The following is a 19,475-nucleotide window of genomic DNA, read 5'->3' as shown; positions in this document are numbered from 1 at the left end:
CCTTATCCAAGCCACATTGTAACACATAAGTATTGGGCAGGTGCCTGGGAGATTGCCTAGCTTTATCTGCAAGGTTGCCTCGGGAAGTTCAGAGAATATTGGTAGCACTCAGTGTTCCGCCAATTTTACGCACGCCACGCTAGCCTTTTCTGCATCGCTGTAGAAATAAATCAATAAGGAAGGAATTGTCTGTTAGGGCCATATCATTAGCATAATTAATGTTGCATATATTGGCTTAATTGGCATCAGACATAGAGCAGCATTGTGCATCTGCAATATGCAAAGTGCAGATGGTGCTTCTCATACTGATTGCTTTTGGGAACATCACTAGGAAATTGTAATGACTTAAAATGTTACCAGACCTTGTGACTGTTTTGTTTTTTCACTGGGAAACAGCTGCTGACATACACACACACCCCGCAAAAAAAAAAAGTGCATTAACAATGGGTTGGATCCAGAGTAACCTGTTAGTTAACTGAAGCTCCGTTGATTTCATTGGAAACAAAGTTCAACTAGCTTACTTTGAAACTAAAGCCCTTTTGTTCCTCTAGCCTGTTACATGTTACTTTTTTGGGAATCAGTGAAGCGCTTTTGCTCCCAATCTCACTTGCCAGTGGTGCAGTTCGAAACACATTTTGAAGCCAGTACTTACAACAAGAGATCATTTGTACATTTATAAATAGTTTTTAAGCAGTCCTACCTTTCTTCAGCCCCTTCATGGATCAATGCCTTGTCGTGGCGAAGGGGCTTGAATAACTCAGAGAAGCTATAAGCTATGCCATGCAGGGCCACCCAAGATGGACAGGTCATAGTGGAGAGATTTGACTAAACGTGATCCACCTGGAGAAGGAACTGGCAAGCCACTCCAGTATCCCTGCCAAGAAAACTCCATGGACAAAGACAACAGGCATATAAAAGTTATGACGCTGGAAGATGAGCCCCTCAGGTCGGAAGGCGTCCAACATGCTACTGAGGAAGAGCGGAGGACAAGTACAAGTAGATTCAGAGCTGATGAAGCGGCTGGGCCAAAGCCAAAAGGACGCTCAGTTGCGGATATGCCTGGAAGCGAAAGGAAAGTCTGATGCTGTAAAGAAAAATATTGCATAGGAACCTGGAATGTAAGAACCATGAGTGGAGGTAAGCTGGATGTGGTCAAAAATGAGATGACAAGAATAAATATCGACATCCTGGGCATCAGTGAACTAAAATGGAAGGGAATGGGCGAATTCAGTTCGGATGACTATCATATCTACTACTGTGGGCAAGAATCCCGTAGTAGAAATGGAGTGGCCCTCATAGTCAACAAAAGAGTGGCAAAAGCTGTAATGGGATGCAATCTCAAAAATGACAGAATGATCTCGATACGAATCCAAGGCAGACCTTTTAACATCACAGTAATCCAAGTTTATGCACCAACTACCGGTGCTGAAGAAAGTGAAATTGACCAATTCTATGAAGACCTACAACACCTTCTAGAAATGACACCAAAGAAGGATGTTCTTCTCATTACAGGGGATTGGAATGCTAAAGTAGGGAATCAAGAGATAAAAGGAACAACTGGCAAGTTTGGACTTGGAGTTCAAAATGAAGCAGGGCAAAGGCTAATAGAGTTCTGTCAAGAGAACAAGCTGGTCATCACAAACACTCTCTTCCAACAACACAAGAGACGACTCTACACATGGATATCACCAAATGGGCAGCATCGAAATCAGATTGATTATATTCTCTGCAGCCAAAGATGGAGAAGCTCTATACAGTCAGCAAAAACAAGACCTGGAGCTGACTGTAACTCAGATCATCAGCTTCTTATAGCAAAATTCCAGCTTAAACTGAAGAAAGTAGGAAAAAGCACTGGGCCAGTAAGATACAATCTGAATCAAATCCCTTATGAATACACAGTGGAAGTGAGGAACAGGTTTAAGGATTTAGATTTGGTGGACAGAGTGCCTGAAGAACTATGGATGGAGGCTCGTAACATTATACAGGAGGCAGCAACGAAAAGCATCCCAAGGAAAAGGAAATGCAAGAAAGCAAAATGGCTATCCAACGAGGCCTTACAAATAGCGGAGGAGAGGAGGCAAGCAAAATGCAAGGGAGATAGGGAAAGATACAGGAAACTGAATGCAGATTTCCAAAAAACAGCAAGGAGAGACAAGAGGGTCTTCTTAAATGAGCAATGCAAAGAAATAGAGGAAAACAATAGAATGGGGAAAACCAGAGATCTGTTCAAGAAAATTGGAGATATGAAAGGAACATTTTGTACAAAGATTACCATAATCAAGGACAAAAGTGGTAAGGACCTAACAGAAGCAGAAGACATCAAGAAGAGGTGGCAAGAATACACAGAGGAATTATACCAGAAAGATATGGAGCTCTCGTACACCCCAGGTAGTGTGGTTGCTGACCTTGAGCCAGACATCTTGGAGAGTGAAGTCAAATGGGCCTTAGAAAGCACTGCTAATAACAAGGCCAGTGGAAGTGATGATATTCCAGCTGAACTATTTAAAATTTTAAAAGATGATGCTGTTAAGGTGCTATACCCAATATGCCAGCAAGTTTGGAAAACTCAGCAATGGCCAGAGGATTGGAGAAGATCAGTCTACATCCCAATTCCAAAGAAGGGCAGTGCCAAAGAATGCTCCAACTACCGCACAATTGCGCTCATTTCACACGCTAGCGAGGTTATGCTTAAAATTCTACAAGGCAGGCTTAGGCAGTATGTGGACCGAGAACTCCCAGAAGTGCCAGCTGGATTTCGAAAGGGCAGAGGAACCAGAGACCAAATAGCAAACATGCGCTGGATTATGGAGAAAGCTAGAGAGTTCCAGAAAAACGTCTACTTCTGCTTCATTGACTATGCAAAAGCCTTTGACTGTGTCGACCACAGCAAACTATGGCAAGTTCTTAAAGAAATGGGAGTGCCTGATCACCTCATCTGTCTCCTGAGAAATCTCTATGTGGGACAAGAAGCTACAGTTAGAACTGGATATGGAACAACTGATTGGTTCAAAATTGGGAAAAGAGTACGACAAGGTTGTATATTGTCTCCCTGCTTATTTAACTTATATGCAGAATTCATCATGCGAAAGGCTGGACTAGATGAATCCCAAGCCGGAATTAAGATTGCCGGAAGAAATATCAACAACCTCAGATATGCAGATGACACAACCTTGATGGCAGAAAGCGAAGAGGAATTAAAGAACCTTTTAATGAGGGTGAAAGAGGAGAGCGCAAAATATGGTCTGAAGCTCAACATCAAAAAAACCAAGATCATGGCCACTGGTCCCATCACCTCCTGGCAAATAGAAGGGGAAGAAATGGAGGCAGTGAGAGATTTTACTTTCTTGGGCTCCTTGATCACTGCAGATGGTGACAGCAGTCACGAAATTAAAAGACGCCTGCTTCTTGGGAGAAAAGCAATGACAAACCTAGACAGCATCTTAAAAAGCAGAGACATCACCTTGCCGACAAAGGTTCGTATAGTTAAAGCTATGGTTTTCCCAGTAGTGATGTATGGAAGTGAGAGCTGGACCATAAAGAAGGCTGATCGCCGAAGAATTGATGCTTTTGAATTATGGTGCTGGAGGAGACTCTTGAGAGTCCCATGGACTGCTAGAAGATCAAACCTATCCATTCTTAAGGAAATCAGCCCTGAGTGCTCCCTGGAAGGACAGATCGTGAAGCTGAGGCTCCAATACTTTGGCCACCTCATGAGAAGAGAAGAATCCTTGGAAAAGACCCTGATGTTGGGAAAGATTGAGGGCACTAGGAGAAGGGGACGACAAAGGACAAGATGGTTGGACAGTGTTCTCGAAGCTACGAACATGAGTTTGACCAAACTGCGGGAGGCAGTGCAAGACAGGAGTGCCTGGCGTGCTATGGTCCGTGGGGTCACGAAGAGTCGGACACGACTAAACAACTAAACAACAACAACACCTTTCTTCAGGGCCACTCAAATTGGCCTTGGAGTAACAAAGTTCAGTGCAACTGGAAGACAGTACAAACCAGCATTTGATATGGTCCCCTGTCTATTAAGAAGCAAGCGCTATTGAATCCATTGGTGCTTACTCCCATGTAATTGGTGTTATGAATACAGCTTTGCTTAGTCACACTTTCCTTTTATTGAAATCATTGGGACTAAATCATGGTTTGGGGTCTATTCAACTAAGTCGCACTCAAGCGTATAGCCAAAGATTTCAAGTGATCTAACTGAGTATGATTTAGTTGGATACAACTATATATCTGGATTGAACTTGTGATACTCAAAAACCTTTGCAGCATCTCAGAGTTTTAGGTATGACCAATGACTGAACTTCAAAACAAGGGACATTCATAGTTTATTTTTTTCTTCAGTGAGTGAAAGTGTGGCAGAAAGTGATGAAGGATAAATACAGATCCAAAACATTTTTTATCAGTCCAAAATGAGATTAGCTAAATCAGCTTGTATTGCACAAGCTGTATCTATTACAAACTTGTTTCCTGAGCTAAGAAACTAATGTAGTGCGTGCATGTTTATATTGCAGCCAATTCACCTGGAAATAATCAAAAGATGCTTTGGGTACTCCCTTTGTGGTTTGCTCAATTTGCATCTTGTACTCTTGGCACCACTACATATTCCAAAAGGTTTGGATCTTCACATTATGAGGAAGCATAAATTTAATTCAAGACTCCAAAAAGGGTGGCATGGAATTTCACTGGCATTAAAATATATAATTTCACTTTGAAAATGTCTCAGCTCCCTCAACTGTTCCTCATATGACTTGGTTTCCAGACCCTTGCTCATATTGGTTGCCCTCCTCTGCAAGATGACGGGGAACCATTAGTGAGAATTAGTGAAATGAGATTCATCTGACATGACTTGGTTTTGAGAAACCCATGCTGGGTCTAAGTATTCACAGCATCCTTTTCTAAGTGCTGACAGACCGACTACAGGCAACAACTGATGAATGTGTGTTTGAAAGACATGGGATTGAGCATGCACACATGGCACTAAACTCGGAAGTGACCTGACAAGTCACTCAACACATCACAAAAAGGGTGGAATGGGGGAGGGGGCGGAACAGGGCAGGATGGGTGGGGCAACCTTAAATGTGCACGGGGTCTAGAAATGGAACCCCTGCACAAAATGGTTGTCTACTGTATTTCATTATCTGTTCTAGGACCTTTCCTAGCATTGATGTAAAGCTCACTAGTTGGTAGTTAACCTGGGTCTTCTCCCCACTCCATCCCTTTTGAAGATGGGCAAAACTGTGGTGGCCCCTTTGTGATCACAGGGAAGTTTTAAATAGAAGCTGCCATTTGTATCCTTCATGAATCATGCATTCATCTCTCTCTGTTATGTGTGTTACATTATTAATCTGTTTTCTGAGTATTTCAAGTGCTGCAACTAAATGCAAAACTAAAGTCAGCTTTTAAAATACCATGGTCTTTTTCTCTTCTCCCTTTCCCTGATATAAGCAGAAATAAAACAACTAGTTCATGTGCATATAAAGAATTATTTCCTAAGATCCAAACAAATTAATATTAATATTTAGCATGATGAAATAAAGCTAGCAGCATGACTTCACTGCTGTTTGGTAAAAAAAAATTTTCTAGAATTGCTGCCGACATAGCAAGTATTTTATCTTCAGATTAATGATCAAAGTTTTTTTTACTTGGCATATAGTATCGCTCAGGGGTAGCTGTTCTGGAAGGCGCAAAATAGGCTGCAGTCCTTACACATGTATCACAATGTTTACCTGCATTTAGACAGCCCATAGGTAGGATGTTAATAAGATCCTCCCAGAGTTTTATTTTTTCTCTTTTCTGGAGTGTTTCTATATGACCAGTCACCACATTATCAGCAATGGTCATCACTATTGTGATATGGGGAAAGTGAGGGGCTTCCTGTGTTTTTGGACTATAATGCCCATCATCCCTGGCCACTGGTCGTGCTGGCTGAGGCTGATGGGATTGTAATCTAACAACACCTGAGGGCCCACAGTCACTCCTTCATAATGCCCTCTCCAAATCTTCTCTGGAAGATTGGGGATGGGAAATCCCAGAACAGATTTTGGGGATGCACAAGGGGAGGAAAGCCTTCTTGCAGAAATCCTTTTGCTGATGGGCTGGTTACTTAGCACTATATTGGATGCAAGCCATTTTTCTCTTCCAGGTGAGCTGTTGCCCTTTCCAACTGAAACCCTCTCAGTGCTGATTTCATTCATTTATGTTCTTCACTTGATTTCTAACATTTCGATGGCTCACAGGTGAATAGCCTCCACTTGAAAGCATTGTGTCTGGATTGATATGAAATGTTGGACTATGAAATTTGATCTGCCGCACCTGACTTTCCAGTAATTACATGATGAATATCAATGGATGAACTGAACTTTCTTCATATCCTTTCTACATATTCAGTGTAACGCAACCATATTTTATCCTGGCATGATAAAATGAGTTGCCCTGGGACAGCAGAAATGAGATGAGGCACACTCTGGCCCTTACTGCCTGTTCAAGGGACAATGGACAATAGGAGGTTTTGTCTCTAGGAAACCACTATGGCAAGGGGAAGACCATTGAGATAGAGAAAAAGTAGCTGCTTTGCCTTCCAGATTGGCCATTGTCCTAGGAGTATAAAAGCACATGGAGGGATGCCCTGGCAACTGCCAGCAACCAGACGAACAAGACCTTTGAGCAGTTCTATGCATTGCTTTGATGCATTGAAAACTGCTTTGGAGATCATTTGGTCAAAAGGCATGGTGTGAACTGGGTCAGGGTAAGATGGTCCTCCAGATGTTGTTTGGGTCTAGCTACTGTCTTTTCTGCCTATTGCCCATGGCTGCTGGGGCTGTTGAGAATCGGGGGTCCAATAACTACTGGTGCAGGGGATATGTACCCACTAATATAATATATCTTCATTCTTATGCATATCCCCATATGATTTTTGTGTGAACATTGGTTGGATAACTACATCACAAAATTCAGATATGTGATTTTTCTTCAAGGGATTGTTGTGTTTCAGAACACGAACATACACACACAGAGAGAGGAAAGTGTGAATTTGATAGATTTGGCTTTAAATGTGTCCTGAATTGAATTTCTCCTCCAGCCCTAGCTGTGATTAATATAACCTGTAGTTACAATAACACTGATTTACACTGACATGTAGTGCAAAACACACTGAAGTGCTGTAATGTGAAAATCATGATTGTAGTAGTAAATTATTTACATGAAAATAAATATAATAAAGCACTTAAAACCAAGCCCAGTACAAGTAATTTGGTGTGGATAGAAAGCTTAGTGGTGATAAGGCCTTTTGCATGCGGAACTCTTGAGCTCCATCCCTGCCATCTCCAGGTTGGCCAGGGGAAAGACCCTCCCTGGAGAGCTACTTCCCATCAGTGTAGAAAATGCTATGCTCCTGTGACTGAATTTTCTATTCAGTCATTCATGCAAATGTTCAAATACTCAGTCACAAACTTAAGAACAGTTGTACATCAGATTAACAAAATGCAGCATGCAAATATGTGAGATCCCACGAGGTGCCCTAAGACTAAGTCTCTCCTTCAAAGAAAACTGAATATTGCATTTTGCCCTGTTCTCCGGTTCACAACCATAAGGCAAGGAAGGAACAAAAGAGGGAAAAGGTTATGAATATAGTTCAATTGTATACTTGCTTGAAAGAGTATGGGGAAAGCCATAAATCGTGTTACCAAAAAAAATGGCACTTTTTTTCTTTTTCTCTCAGTGACTAAATAAATAAAATAAGAAACAATTAAGAATAATAAAACAAGGGGAAATTGTTGTTTTTACTTTAAGAAGGGAGTAAAAAAAGAAGAGTGGTGGGGACAGACTTCCGGATACCCTGAATGACGAGAGTTCATGGGTGCAGATGAATCCAATGCCTAATAAGAGTGAAGAAATGAACAAAAAGATAAGGAAGAACAAGGAGTCTAGTTAATTCAGAATGTAAAAGCTGGAGTTTAAATTTAAAAGGCATAATAATCTGAACACAGTCAAATAAATTATAGTGATAACATAAATAAAGTCAAATGCAAGACAAATAATGTTTGTGTGGGGAGAATTCTTAAGGTAAATCAGGGGTTTACTGAAGATGTAGGAAGGCCAGCAAATAAACCAGTAATCTAGAGAAATTTGCTTGTTCATGTTCAAGATTAAAAACCTCTATGGTCAATTTAGCCTTCCCACTGCACAAGTAAAAATAAATCAGTAAATCCTTACATTTTGGAAGGTGAGGAAGGTAACGTGCAGTAGAAGACCCATTCGAGATCATTTGCTGGGCCTCAGTTTATAATTGGATGGTCCCTTGTTTGGGAGTTTAATGCAAAACTGTATTATGAAGGTAATTTTTTTTTAAAAAAAGTGTTGAGTTGAGATTCATAGTTGGTATTTACCAGGACAAAAGTGGTAAGGACCTAACAGAAGCAGAAGACATCAAGAAGAGGTGGCAAGAATACACAGAGGAATTACACCAGAAAGATATGGAGGTCTCATACACCCCAGGTAGTGTGGTTGATGACCTTGAGCCAGACATCTTGGAGAGTGAAGTCAAATGGGCCTTAGAAAGCACTGCTAATAACAAGGGCAGTGGAAGAGATGATATTCCAGCTGAACTATTTAAAATTTTAAAAGATGATGCTGTTAAGGTGCTACACCCAATATGCCAGCAAGTTTGGAAAACTCAGCAATGGCCAGAGGATTGGAGAAGATCAGTCTACATCCCAATTCCAAAGAAGGGCAGTGCCAAAGAATGCTCCAACTACCGCACAATTGCGCTCATTTCACATGCTAGCAAGGTTATGCTTAAAATTCTACAAGGCAGGCTCAGGTAGTATGTGGACCGAGAACTCCCAGAAGTGCAAGCTGGATTTCGAAGGGGCAGAGGAACCAGAGACCAAATAGCAAACATGTGCTGAATTATGGAGAAAGCTAGAGAGTTCCAGAAAAATGTCTACTTCTGCTTCATTGACTACGCAAAAGCATTTGACTGTGTCAACCACAGCAAACTATGGCAAGTTCTTAAAGAAATGGGGAGTGCCTGATCACCTCATCTGTCTCCTGAGAAATCTCTGGTCCCATCACCTCCTGGCAAATAGAAGGGGAAGAAAAGGAGGCAGTGAGAGATTTTACTTTCTTGGGCTCCTTGATCACTGTAGATGGTGACAGCAGTCACAAAATTAAAAGACACCTGCTTCTTGGGAGAAAAGCAATGACAAACCTAGACAGCATCTTAAAAAGCAGAGACATCACCTTGCCGACAAAGGTCCGTATCGTTAAAGCTATGGTTTTCCCAGTAGTGATGTATGGAAGTGAGAGCTGGACCATAAAGAAGGCTGATCGCTGAAGAATTGATGCTTTTGAATTATGGTGCTGGAGGAGACTCTTGAGAGTCCCATGGACTGCAAAAAGATCAAAGCTATCCATTCTGAAGGAAATCAGCCCTGAGTGCTCACTGGAAGGACAGATCCTGAAGCTGAGGCTCCAATACTTTGGCCACCTCATGAGAAGAGAAGACTCCCTGGAAAATACCCTGATGTTGGGAAAGATTGAGGGCACAAGGAGAAGGGGACGACAGAGGATGAGATGGTTGGACAGCGTTCTCAAAGCTACGAACATGAGTTTGACCAAGCTGCGGGAGGCAGTGGAAGACAGGAGTGCTTGGCGTGCTCTGGTCCATGGGGTCATGAAGAATCAGACATGACTAAACGACTAAACAACAACAACCATTGTCCACTGCTGAGTTGCTGTTCTTGGGAAATGTGGCTTAGCACCCTCTCTGGATGACATCGCAAAGCAATGGTGAAGGCATAGAAGGCATGATCTGGTTCAGTATTCTGTGCACTGATTGGCAATTGGTCTCCAAGGTTTCAGGCGGGAGACATTCCTATTCTACCTGAAGATGATGGTGATTCTGTATTCAAAGCAGGATTCACCTAACAAAGCCCACCAGTGCACCTAACAAACCCCACCTAACAAACCCCACCTGTGCAATGACTTCTACTTTCTGAATGGAGCTTTCCCCCTTCTCCCCCCCCCCGTGTGTCCCCTGAAATTGACTTGTGGGGGTGAGTCAGGAAAACCACCAGGACAGCATGTGGAGGGAGGGGATGGTGGATTTTTCTGTTTAGCAAGCTGTGGTGCTTGTGGATAGGGAATGATTGTAATAGCATGACATTGAATTCCACCCTTTAAATGTATGCCATGGTCAATCAGGAATTACTTCAAAGCTGATTTGAACCTCAGTTGTGAAAGCATAAAAGGCTGTTTCTGAAAGAGTAATCAATGTAAGAATGATAATGGCTTTGCTTAAAACCCTTATCTTGGCCAGAATACCCCCCCAAATACTAACTAAAACTATTCACATATCTATGTAACTAGCAACTGTTTAGTCGTGTCCAACTCTTCGTGACCCCATGGACCAGAGCACGCAATACAGTACCTAAAAAGAACTAGCAATACAGTACCTAAAAAGAATAAATCAAAGCAACACTGAAAATAAATTCAGCCCCTTTAAACGTTGTTACTATTTTACTTTATGAATCACCTTTCATGTAAATCTTAGGGCAATTTACAATATTACAATACAAACAACTAAAACAATATAAATAAAACCAGTTGTAAGCTTGTTGAAACAAAATGCCTCCAATTGTTTCTGGCAAGGAGATTTTGTGTGTACCTGTCATATCTCAGGGATGCTGTTCTATAAAGCACTTGAGCTCTATCAGCTAGCCAGAGGCTTTCTTAATTAAAAAGAAACTTGGCCTCACATAATTTTCTAAAACCAAAAGGGAAAGGAGCATAGCTGAAGCTCACAGGGAGACTATTTCAAATTTCTAGGACAGCCACTGCCAAAGGCTCTGCTCCTTAGTTCAGACATCCTCACCTTTCAAAAAGGGGATCCAGGGCTTGCCCAGCAATGATCACATTAGTAGACAGATGTGTTTGTGCTCTCAATTGACCCAGAATAGCCCCATTAAAATCAATGAACTTTATTAATTTCAGTAAAACTTAGCTGAATGATACCTAGAATTATTAACTTGGCTATGTTTAATTCTTCAAATCTTAACATATCACAATTTCAGAACATACAATTTACTTATAAATCACTAGTCCTGCTATTATCCGTTAAAAACTTGGTTTCAATCCATTGTGGTTGTAACTGTGTCATATTAATTTTAGAGGCAGATCCCCCCCCCCAATTTCTGCCCTATATCAGACTTCATTTAGCCACTTCTGTGCAATGCAATAGAATCCTAAACAGGTTTACACAGAAGTACATTATACTGAGACTAATAAATTTTATTCCCAAATTAATACGAATTACAGCCTCTTTGTTGCAACCGTGTTGTTTACAGTGTTTTGCTTCCATAATTTTTACAAACGCTAATAAAAATGTTACTTTTCAACCTTTGTGGTCCCTTTGGTAAGCCAAATAGATTTACTACTGGTTCCCTTGCTATTTTTTATGTGTGTTATTTTGCAAGCTGCTTCAAGACATTATCTAATCAAAAACATTTTAATCTGCCAGAAACATGCAGAAAAATCAATATTGCTCAAATAGGTAATATTTCATATAGTTTGATTTCTTAAATATTTGAAGAAAGCATATCAAATTAGGAACTATTATTCCAACTTTTCTAATGGGAGTTCTATGCATAAATCTATAAACATGTCTTTTTAAAAATCACCTAAGATTACAGCTTCTTCCTTAAACATTGTAACAAAGTGTGTCTTTCTCTCTTTTCAGTACATGCACTCAGTCTTTTGTACATTACTCAGCTGTGGAGTGGGTGGCACTGTGGTCTAAACCACTGGTCTAAACCACTGAGCCTCTTGGGCTTGCTGATCAGAAGGTCAGCAGTTCGAATCCACACAATGGTGGTGAGTTCCCATTGCTCTGTCCCTGCTTCTGCCAACCTAGCAGTTCGAAAGCACGCCAGTGCAAGTAGATCAATAGGTACCACTGCGGCGGGAAGGTAAACGGTGTCTCTGTGTGCTCTGGTTTCTGTCACGGTGTTCCGTTGTGCCAGAAGCGGTTTAGTCCTGCTGGCCACGTGACCTGGAAAGCTGCCTGTGGACAAACGCCGGCTCCCTCTGCCTGAAAGCGAGATGAGCGCCGCAACCCCATAGTCGCCTTTGACTGGACTTAACCATCCAGGGGTCCTTTACCTTTATCTTTTACATTACTCAACTAGTAGGGATGCGGGTGGTGCTGTGATCTAAACCACCGAGCGTCTTGGGTTTGCCAGTCATAAGGTCGGTGGTTCGAATCCTCGCGACAGAGTGAGCTCCCATTGCTCTGTCCCAGTGTCTGCCTACCTAGCAGTTTGAAAGCATAGGTACATAGGTAGGTACAAATAGGTACCTACCGCTGTAGAGGGAAGAAAAACGGCATTTCCATGCACTCTGGCACTCGTCACGGTGTTCCGTGTGCCAGAAGTGGTTTAGTTATGCTGGCCACATGACTCGGAAAAGCTGTGTGTGGACAAATGCTTGCTCCCTTGGCCTGAAAGCGGAGATGAGCGCTGCACCCTATAGTTGAATTCGACTGGACATAACAGTCTTGCGGCCCTTCACCTTTACTTTTTACCTTACATTACTCAGCTAGGCTATGCAGCTCCTTCTGAGAGGCTTCCACTATCTCCTTCCAAAAGACTTCTCCCTACTGCTTCTTTGAGAGAACATCGACTTCTGTACTTCTTTCTGTCACATATATAAACACAGAAATGTTAGCACTCCTCTCCTCTATTGCATTTAGAGAGAGAGTTATCCAACACTGTCTCTTTTTCGGTGTCCATGGACATGCAGCCATTACAGTCAAGTCACTCCCACACGCACAAAAACAAAATGGAGAATGGAATAAGATACCTCCCATGTGACCAGAGTTAACCAACCACATGAGAGTCACTGGGGAACATTCCAGAATTTAACACAGTCATGCATTTTAAGCATTCCCACTTTCAGTAAATCAAATCACTATACTTAACAAGAAGGACCTGCAGTCCTTCAGGTGAATTTGGTTCCCCATCCCTGATTAGTTAACCAAGTTCTATCTACGTGGGCGAAAGCCCCAATCCTTATTATGTAGTATGGATTATCCGGAGTAAAATTGCATATCGAGCCTACGAAGGCTCCTGTCTTTCTTCCTGTTATGTACTGAGCTGAATCCTAGAACAATAGGATTCAGAATCAGCGGGAGCTACCCAATCCAACTCCAGGTGGAAGTGAATCCGCAACCTGATTGGCCTGCTGGAGCAGCCAATCAGGCGGCTGGCAGAAGTGAATCTGCTACCTGATTGGCCTGTAGGAGCAGCCAATCAGGCTGCAGGCAGAAGTCAATCCACAATATAATTGGCCCACAGGTGTAGCCCTGAAGTAGCCAATCACGCAAGGCCCATTGTGTAAATAATGTATATAAGCAGATGGTTTTGGGAAAAGAGCGATTCGTCTTCTCTTCTTCTCCTTGATGAATATGAGCTGAATAAAGAGCATGAAATTCACTCTCGACTCCGAGCATATTTCACTGGCGACGAAGGTGGGATCCTGATGAGCTGACCGCCACCACGCACTGCACCGCAGCACCGCCACCTGCTGCACCACTGCATCGCACCGTGCATCCAGGCTTCAGCTCCAGGACCCAAGGAACCCAGAATGGCAACCGACAGCAGCTTCTTGCCATTCAAACCAGCATCAGGAGACTGGGAAGGGTACGCCGCCCGTTTCAACTTCCTCCTGCAAGCGAAAGAAGTCACCAACGATGCCATGAAGAGGGCGACATTCTTCAGCGTCTGTGGAGAGGAGACGTTTGAAATCGCCCGGGCTCTCCTTGCACCTAGAGATGTCGCTACCGTCTCTTACAAAACAATAATGGAACGGCTGAAGGAGCACTTTTCACCACAGCCCTCGGTGGTAGCTTGCCGAAATGCCTTCTACGCAAAGCGGCAAGCCCCGGGGGAAACCATAACTGGGTTTGTGACCTCCCTCCGCCAAGCCGCCCAGTTATGCAACTTCTCAGAGTTGGAGAACATGCTTCGTGACCGCCTCGTCGGTGGCCTGAGGGACGAGATGTTGCAACGACGCCTCTACGCCAAAAAAGACCTCACGTTCCAGATTGCTCTGGAGGAAGCCCTGGCAACCGAAGCCGCCGAGAGGTCAACGCAAGAGGCACGACCGGCCCCGCCATCCCAACCGAGGGTCTACCACGAAGACCTCACCGACGAATCCGAATCTGACAGGGAGGAAGTACACCGAGTACAGCGGCGCACTCAAGCAGCACACACACCACAGCAGCCTCGACGAGAAGGAGGGAACTGTGCAAGCTGCGGGGAGAACCACGAGAGGAGGACCTGTCGTTTCCGCAACGCAGAGTGCAGGCAGTGCAGAAAATTGGGACACATCGCCCGGGTGTGTCGGGCTCGACTCACCCGTCGACAAGCATCAGATGACCGACCCAGGAGCCCCAGGTCACACGGCACCATGCACCAAGGCAACTCGACGGAGATCACGGACTACCAGGTATTCCAGTTGCCCCATCCCAGCACAGAGAAAATTTATATAGAGGTACAGATAGAGGGAGCCCCATGCCGTATGGAGCTGGACACGGGTTCAACTCTATCCATAATCTCGGCCCGAACATTAAGGGAACTGTGCCCTAATGGGGGTCCCAAACTAAGGCCGGCCCCATTCACCCTCCGGGACTTCCAGAAACGTAAGGTCCCTACAATGGGGGTGGGGACCTTCAGGGTGCAATATCGAGGGCGAAAGCAACAATTGGACTTGCTGGTAGTTAAGGGCCCCTACGTTAGCTTACTGGGACTGGCATGGTTTGGACCTCTGGGGCTAGCCGTTACCGGGGTGAACCGCACTAGCTTACAAGTGGACGTGGACGCCATATGCAAAGAGTTTCCAGGGGTTTTCGATGGGGCATTGGGACGATATACAGGACCCCCCATTGCCCTACAGCTAGACCCCGCTGTACGACCCATCAGGCACAAGGCCCGCCGGGTCCCGTTCGCCCTGAAACCCCGCATAGACGAGGAATTGGACCGGCTCGTGGAGCAAGGAGTGCTGGAGCCAGTGCCCAACGCCCCCTGGGAAACTCCAATTGTCACACCCGTCAAGCCTAACGGTTCGGTCCGCATCTGTGCAGACTACAAATGCACCATAAACAAGGCTCTCACGGCCCATGCATACCCAGTGCCAGTGGTCAGCCATGTCCTCGCCACCCTGGCTGGGTCAAAAATCTTTGGCAAACTGGACTTGGCCCAAGCATATCAACAGTTGCCTGTGGACAAAGCCACAGCAGAGGCTCAGACGATTGTGACGCACAGAGGGGCATTCAGAGTAAAGCGGCTGCAATTTGGCGTTAGCGTGGCACCAGGCATATTCCAGAATCTAATGGACTCTCTCCTTAAAGGGATTCCTGGCGTCACCCCCTTCTTCGATGATGTACTGATCGCCGGGCCCACACCAGAGGAATTTGAGGACCGCCTCCGCTCCGTCCTGCACCGTTTCCAGACGGCGGGCCTCAAGGTGAAGCGGGGAAAGTGTTTACTGGGAGTGCCGCAGGTGGACTTTCTGGGATTTAAGGTGGACGCAGAAGGGGTCCATCCAACCGGTGACAAGGTACGGGCCATTTGTGAGGCCCCAGCGCCCAAGAGCAAGCCCGAACTTCAGTCATTCTTGGGACTATTGAACTTTTACCATGCCTTCCTTCCCCATAAGGCAGCGGTAGCGGAGCCCCTACACAGACTCCTAGATAAAAGGGCCCCTTGGGTGTGGGGCCAGCGACAAAGGGCCGCATTCCAGGCAGTCAAGGACTTGCTCGTCTCGAACTCGGTCTTGGCACACTTCGACGAGAGGCTGCCAGTGGTGCTGGCATGCGACGCCTCTCCCTATGGCATCGGCGCTGTCCTGGGACACCAACTCCCGGATGGAAGAGAGGTGCCGGTGGCATACTTCTCCCAGACGCTTGCTGCAGCCGAACGAAACTACTCACAGATTGACAAGGAGGGTCTGGCAATCGTGAAGGGCGTAAAAAAATTCCATGATTTCTTGTACGGGCGGCCCTTTACCATAGTGACTGACCACAAGCCGTTGCTTGGCCTGTTTGCCCCCGAGAAGCAGACCCCCCAAGTGTTGTCTCCACGTGTCCTCAGGTGGTCAATTTTCCTTGCCGGCTACCAGTATGCACTAATCCACCGCCCTGGGAAGGCGATGGGCCACGCAGACGCACTCAGCAGGCTACCACTACCAGAAACAGGCCCCGACCCAGCGCCTGCGCAAGAGGTTATGACCCTGGAGCTGCTTCCCGACCGACCCATTCAGGCACAAGAAGTTGCGCACCATTCCACAAAAGATAGGGTCATCTCCCGGGTCCTGGACTGGGTGTGGCGAGGATGGCCCAGCAGCAGCCCCGGACCAGAATTCTCTGGCTACACAAACCGCAAACATGAACTGTCGGCCCACAAGGGGTGCCTGTTATGGGGAAGCAGGGTTGTTGTTCCCCAGCCCCTCCGCAAAAGGGACCTCACAGCCCTACACGAGACACACCCAGGGGTAGTGAGGATGAAGGCCCTTGCCAGGAGTTATGTGTGGTGGCCGGGGATTGACAGAGAGATAGAGGCCTGGGTCCAACACTGCCAGACCTGCCAAGAATCCCGCCCGGATCCCCCAAGGGCCCCAGTCCAGCCCTGGGAGTCCGCCCGACATCCATGGTCACGCTTGCACGTGGACTTCGCTGGCCCCTTCCAGGGAAAAACATTCTTCATAGTGGTGGATTCCTACACCAAATGGCTGGAGGTCGCACTGGTACCGTCCACTTCTACGGCGGCAGCCATCCGGGTACTACGTAAGCTGTTTGCAACCCACGGGCTCCCTGACACCCTCGTCTCGGACAATGGAACTGCATTCACGTCAGAGGAGTTCCAGACCTTCACAGCGCAGAACGCCATCCGCCACATCCGCTCAGCACCATTCCACCCTGCCACCAATGGCCAAGCGGAGCGCATGGTGCGGACCACCAAGGACAGCCTCCGCCGCATAACACAAGGGGACTGGGAATACCGCCTTGCCGCATTTCTTCTAGCACAGCACAGCACCCCAAGCACAACGACGGGCCGGAGCCCAGCTGAACTACTCATGGGCCGGCGCCTTGCAACTAGACTGGACCGACTTCACCCCGACAGAGCTCAGGATGAGGTAGTGGTGGGGAAAGGCAGGAACCCCCGGACATTTGTGGCCCAGGACCCAGTGTATGCAAAGAATTTTGGGGCAGGCCCAGCATGGGTACCCGCCACAGTCACCAAGGTGACCGGTCCCGTGTCGTACGAGGTACTAACGGAAGGGGGGCAATGTTGGCGCCGCCACTGCGACCAGCTACGGCGACGATTCCCAGGAGGAACCCGGGAGGAGAGCGGGACAGAGGGGTCCCAAGGGGACAGCAGGGCAGTGAGGCCTGTAGAGCGAGAGGGGTGGGCAGGGGAAGCAGAAGCAGTAGGCACAGAGGGGCGCCCCGAGGCTGGAAGGACACCGGAACCAGAGTCACAACCTAGTGGTTCAGAGGCGCCAGACCAGACAGCCCCGGCACAGCCAGCAGCCTCGGAACACGAGCCAGAACCAGAACCCCTGACCAAGGAACACCCCAGGCCACAACGCACACGGAGGCGGCCAGCAGACCTTGGGGACTACGAATGCAACTTCCCGGGCAGGACTGGAACTTAGAGGGGAGGGGTGTTATGTACTGAGCTGAATCCTAGAACAATAGGATTCAGAATCAGCGGGAGCTACCCAATCCAACTCCAGGTGGAAGTGAATCCGCAACCTGATTGGCCTGCTGGAGCAGCCAATCAGGCGGCTGGCAGAAGTGAATCTGCTACCTGATTGGCCTGTAGGAGCAGCCAATCAGGCTGCAGGCAGAAGTCAATCCACAATATAATTGGCCCACAGGTGTAGCCCTGAAGTAGCCAATCACGCAAGGCCCATTGTGTAAATAATGTATATAAGCAGATGGTTTTGGGAAAAGAGCGATTCGTCTTCTCTTCTTCTCCTTGATGAATATGAGCTGAATAAAGAGCATGAAATTCACTCTCGACTCCGAGTATATTTCACTTCCTCTGTGCCAGTTATCAGACGCACTATCATTTCCTTAAGGAGGGTCAAGCTACATGTGTTACCTCACTTGGAGCAATTTCCTATTCCCACTGGAGAGTTCCGTTACTTCTGGTTAGACGGACCTTCCTTCTACCAAGGACAATATTGTTATTTTGCAATTATGCTCCCATTTGCTTTCATACCAGCTATGCCAAGGACAAAAAGTGCATTGTGGCTGTAGCTTTCCTTCCCAACATATGTGTATGCGCCCCTTTGGTATAATTTGTATTATAAAACTTGTGAAGAAACTAGCTGGAAAGCTGCCAACAGTAATGCCCTGCCCACTAAGCAAAACGGTTTGTTTCCTCCCCAGGAGACAGATCAATAATCATGAAACAAAAAGGGGAAGGGGGGGGGAATTAAAAGGCAAAAAGCTTAAGTCATGTAAATTAGGGTGGAGGAGAACAGAGAGAAAGCCCCTCATTGGGATTCAGCAACTTCTTCAGACCCCCATGGTTCATTAGCTAATTTCTATTAAAACACACAGCTCCAGAATAAAGAAATGCCAGTGGCTCGTTTCTAAAGGTTTGTCACAACCGAAGTAAACATCTCCCTGTTCCCAGGACACCAGGAGACAAAAAATTAACCAGAGGTTAACTGGGTCATTAGCTGAAGCACAATATAGGTCACTGCAGTTTTAATTTAGCTTGCCTTCAACCAAGGAATCAAATGCAGCAACCAGTTCTCACAGCTGGGAAACAAGTAACTTATCAGCATGTTAACGTATCTTGGATACCAGGCATCAAGCCTGTCATGATGATACATCCCACCCTGTTTTGCTGCCATGCTGTCTGGTGCGCACACAGTGAAAAGGTTTGGTACATGCCAGCATGCAAATATGTTGTACAGTATTCACTATTTGGCTTAATTTGTTTTTGTTCATTCAGGCTTTTGCGGGTGGGTAGCTGTGCATCAGCTGCAGGTGTGGTTCACATATGTATGCTTACTGCAGTCATTGGAGCATTGCCTGCCGAATGTAATGTTTTTAATAATGGTTAGATCTTATTGTTGTATTTTGTGAAGTGTAGCGTTTTGGGGGGGGTGTTGTAAACTTCCCTGGGGTCTTGATAGATAAATGGCTGGATAAAAATATAAATATAAATAAATGTTAGTGCAAACAGTATGCCTTGTTAGTCTGTTTTAGACAAATGTTGTTGTTTTGCCACTTTCCCTCAATGTAAGGAATATGAATTAAGCTTCTTATAGCAATGTTAACACTCAGTCCACATTTGGGTGACCATATCTCAGTTTATTAAGCACGAGTTATGAATGTGCCTTTTGCCCACACCAGTAACCCTTCTCTCCTATTCTTCATTCATCTT

At 45.6% G+C, this 19,475-nt stretch overlaps 1 protein-coding gene across 9 annotated transcripts in view; it reads left to right on the top strand.

Annotated features, from left to right (window-relative positions):
• Nucleotides 1-19,475, top strand: part of SULF2 (sulfatase 2) — a 294,763-nt gene that overhangs the window by 24,196 nt on the left and 251,092 nt on the right. For 3 of the 9 annotated variants that reach the window (XR_009557953.1, XR_009557954.1, XR_009557952.1), the window contains exon 1: nucleotides 5,096-18,966. The exons of the other annotated variants lie outside the window; for them this stretch is intronic. The gene's annotated coding sequence lies outside the window, so the exon portion shown is untranslated. Of the gene's footprint in view, nucleotides 1-5,095; nucleotides 18,967-19,475 lie in introns of those variants that run through there. 9 annotated transcript variants of the gene reach the window in all.

Source organism: Zootoca vivipara, chromosome 7 (assembly GCF_963506605.1).
Source record: "Zootoca vivipara chromosome 7, rZooViv1.1, whole genome shotgun sequence".
Taxonomy (NCBI): domain Eukaryota; kingdom Metazoa; phylum Chordata; class Lepidosauria; order Squamata; family Lacertidae; genus Zootoca; species Zootoca vivipara.
The sequence above is the reverse complement of the archived record's forward strand: the minus strand, read 5'-3'. Positions and strand labels throughout refer to the sequence as shown.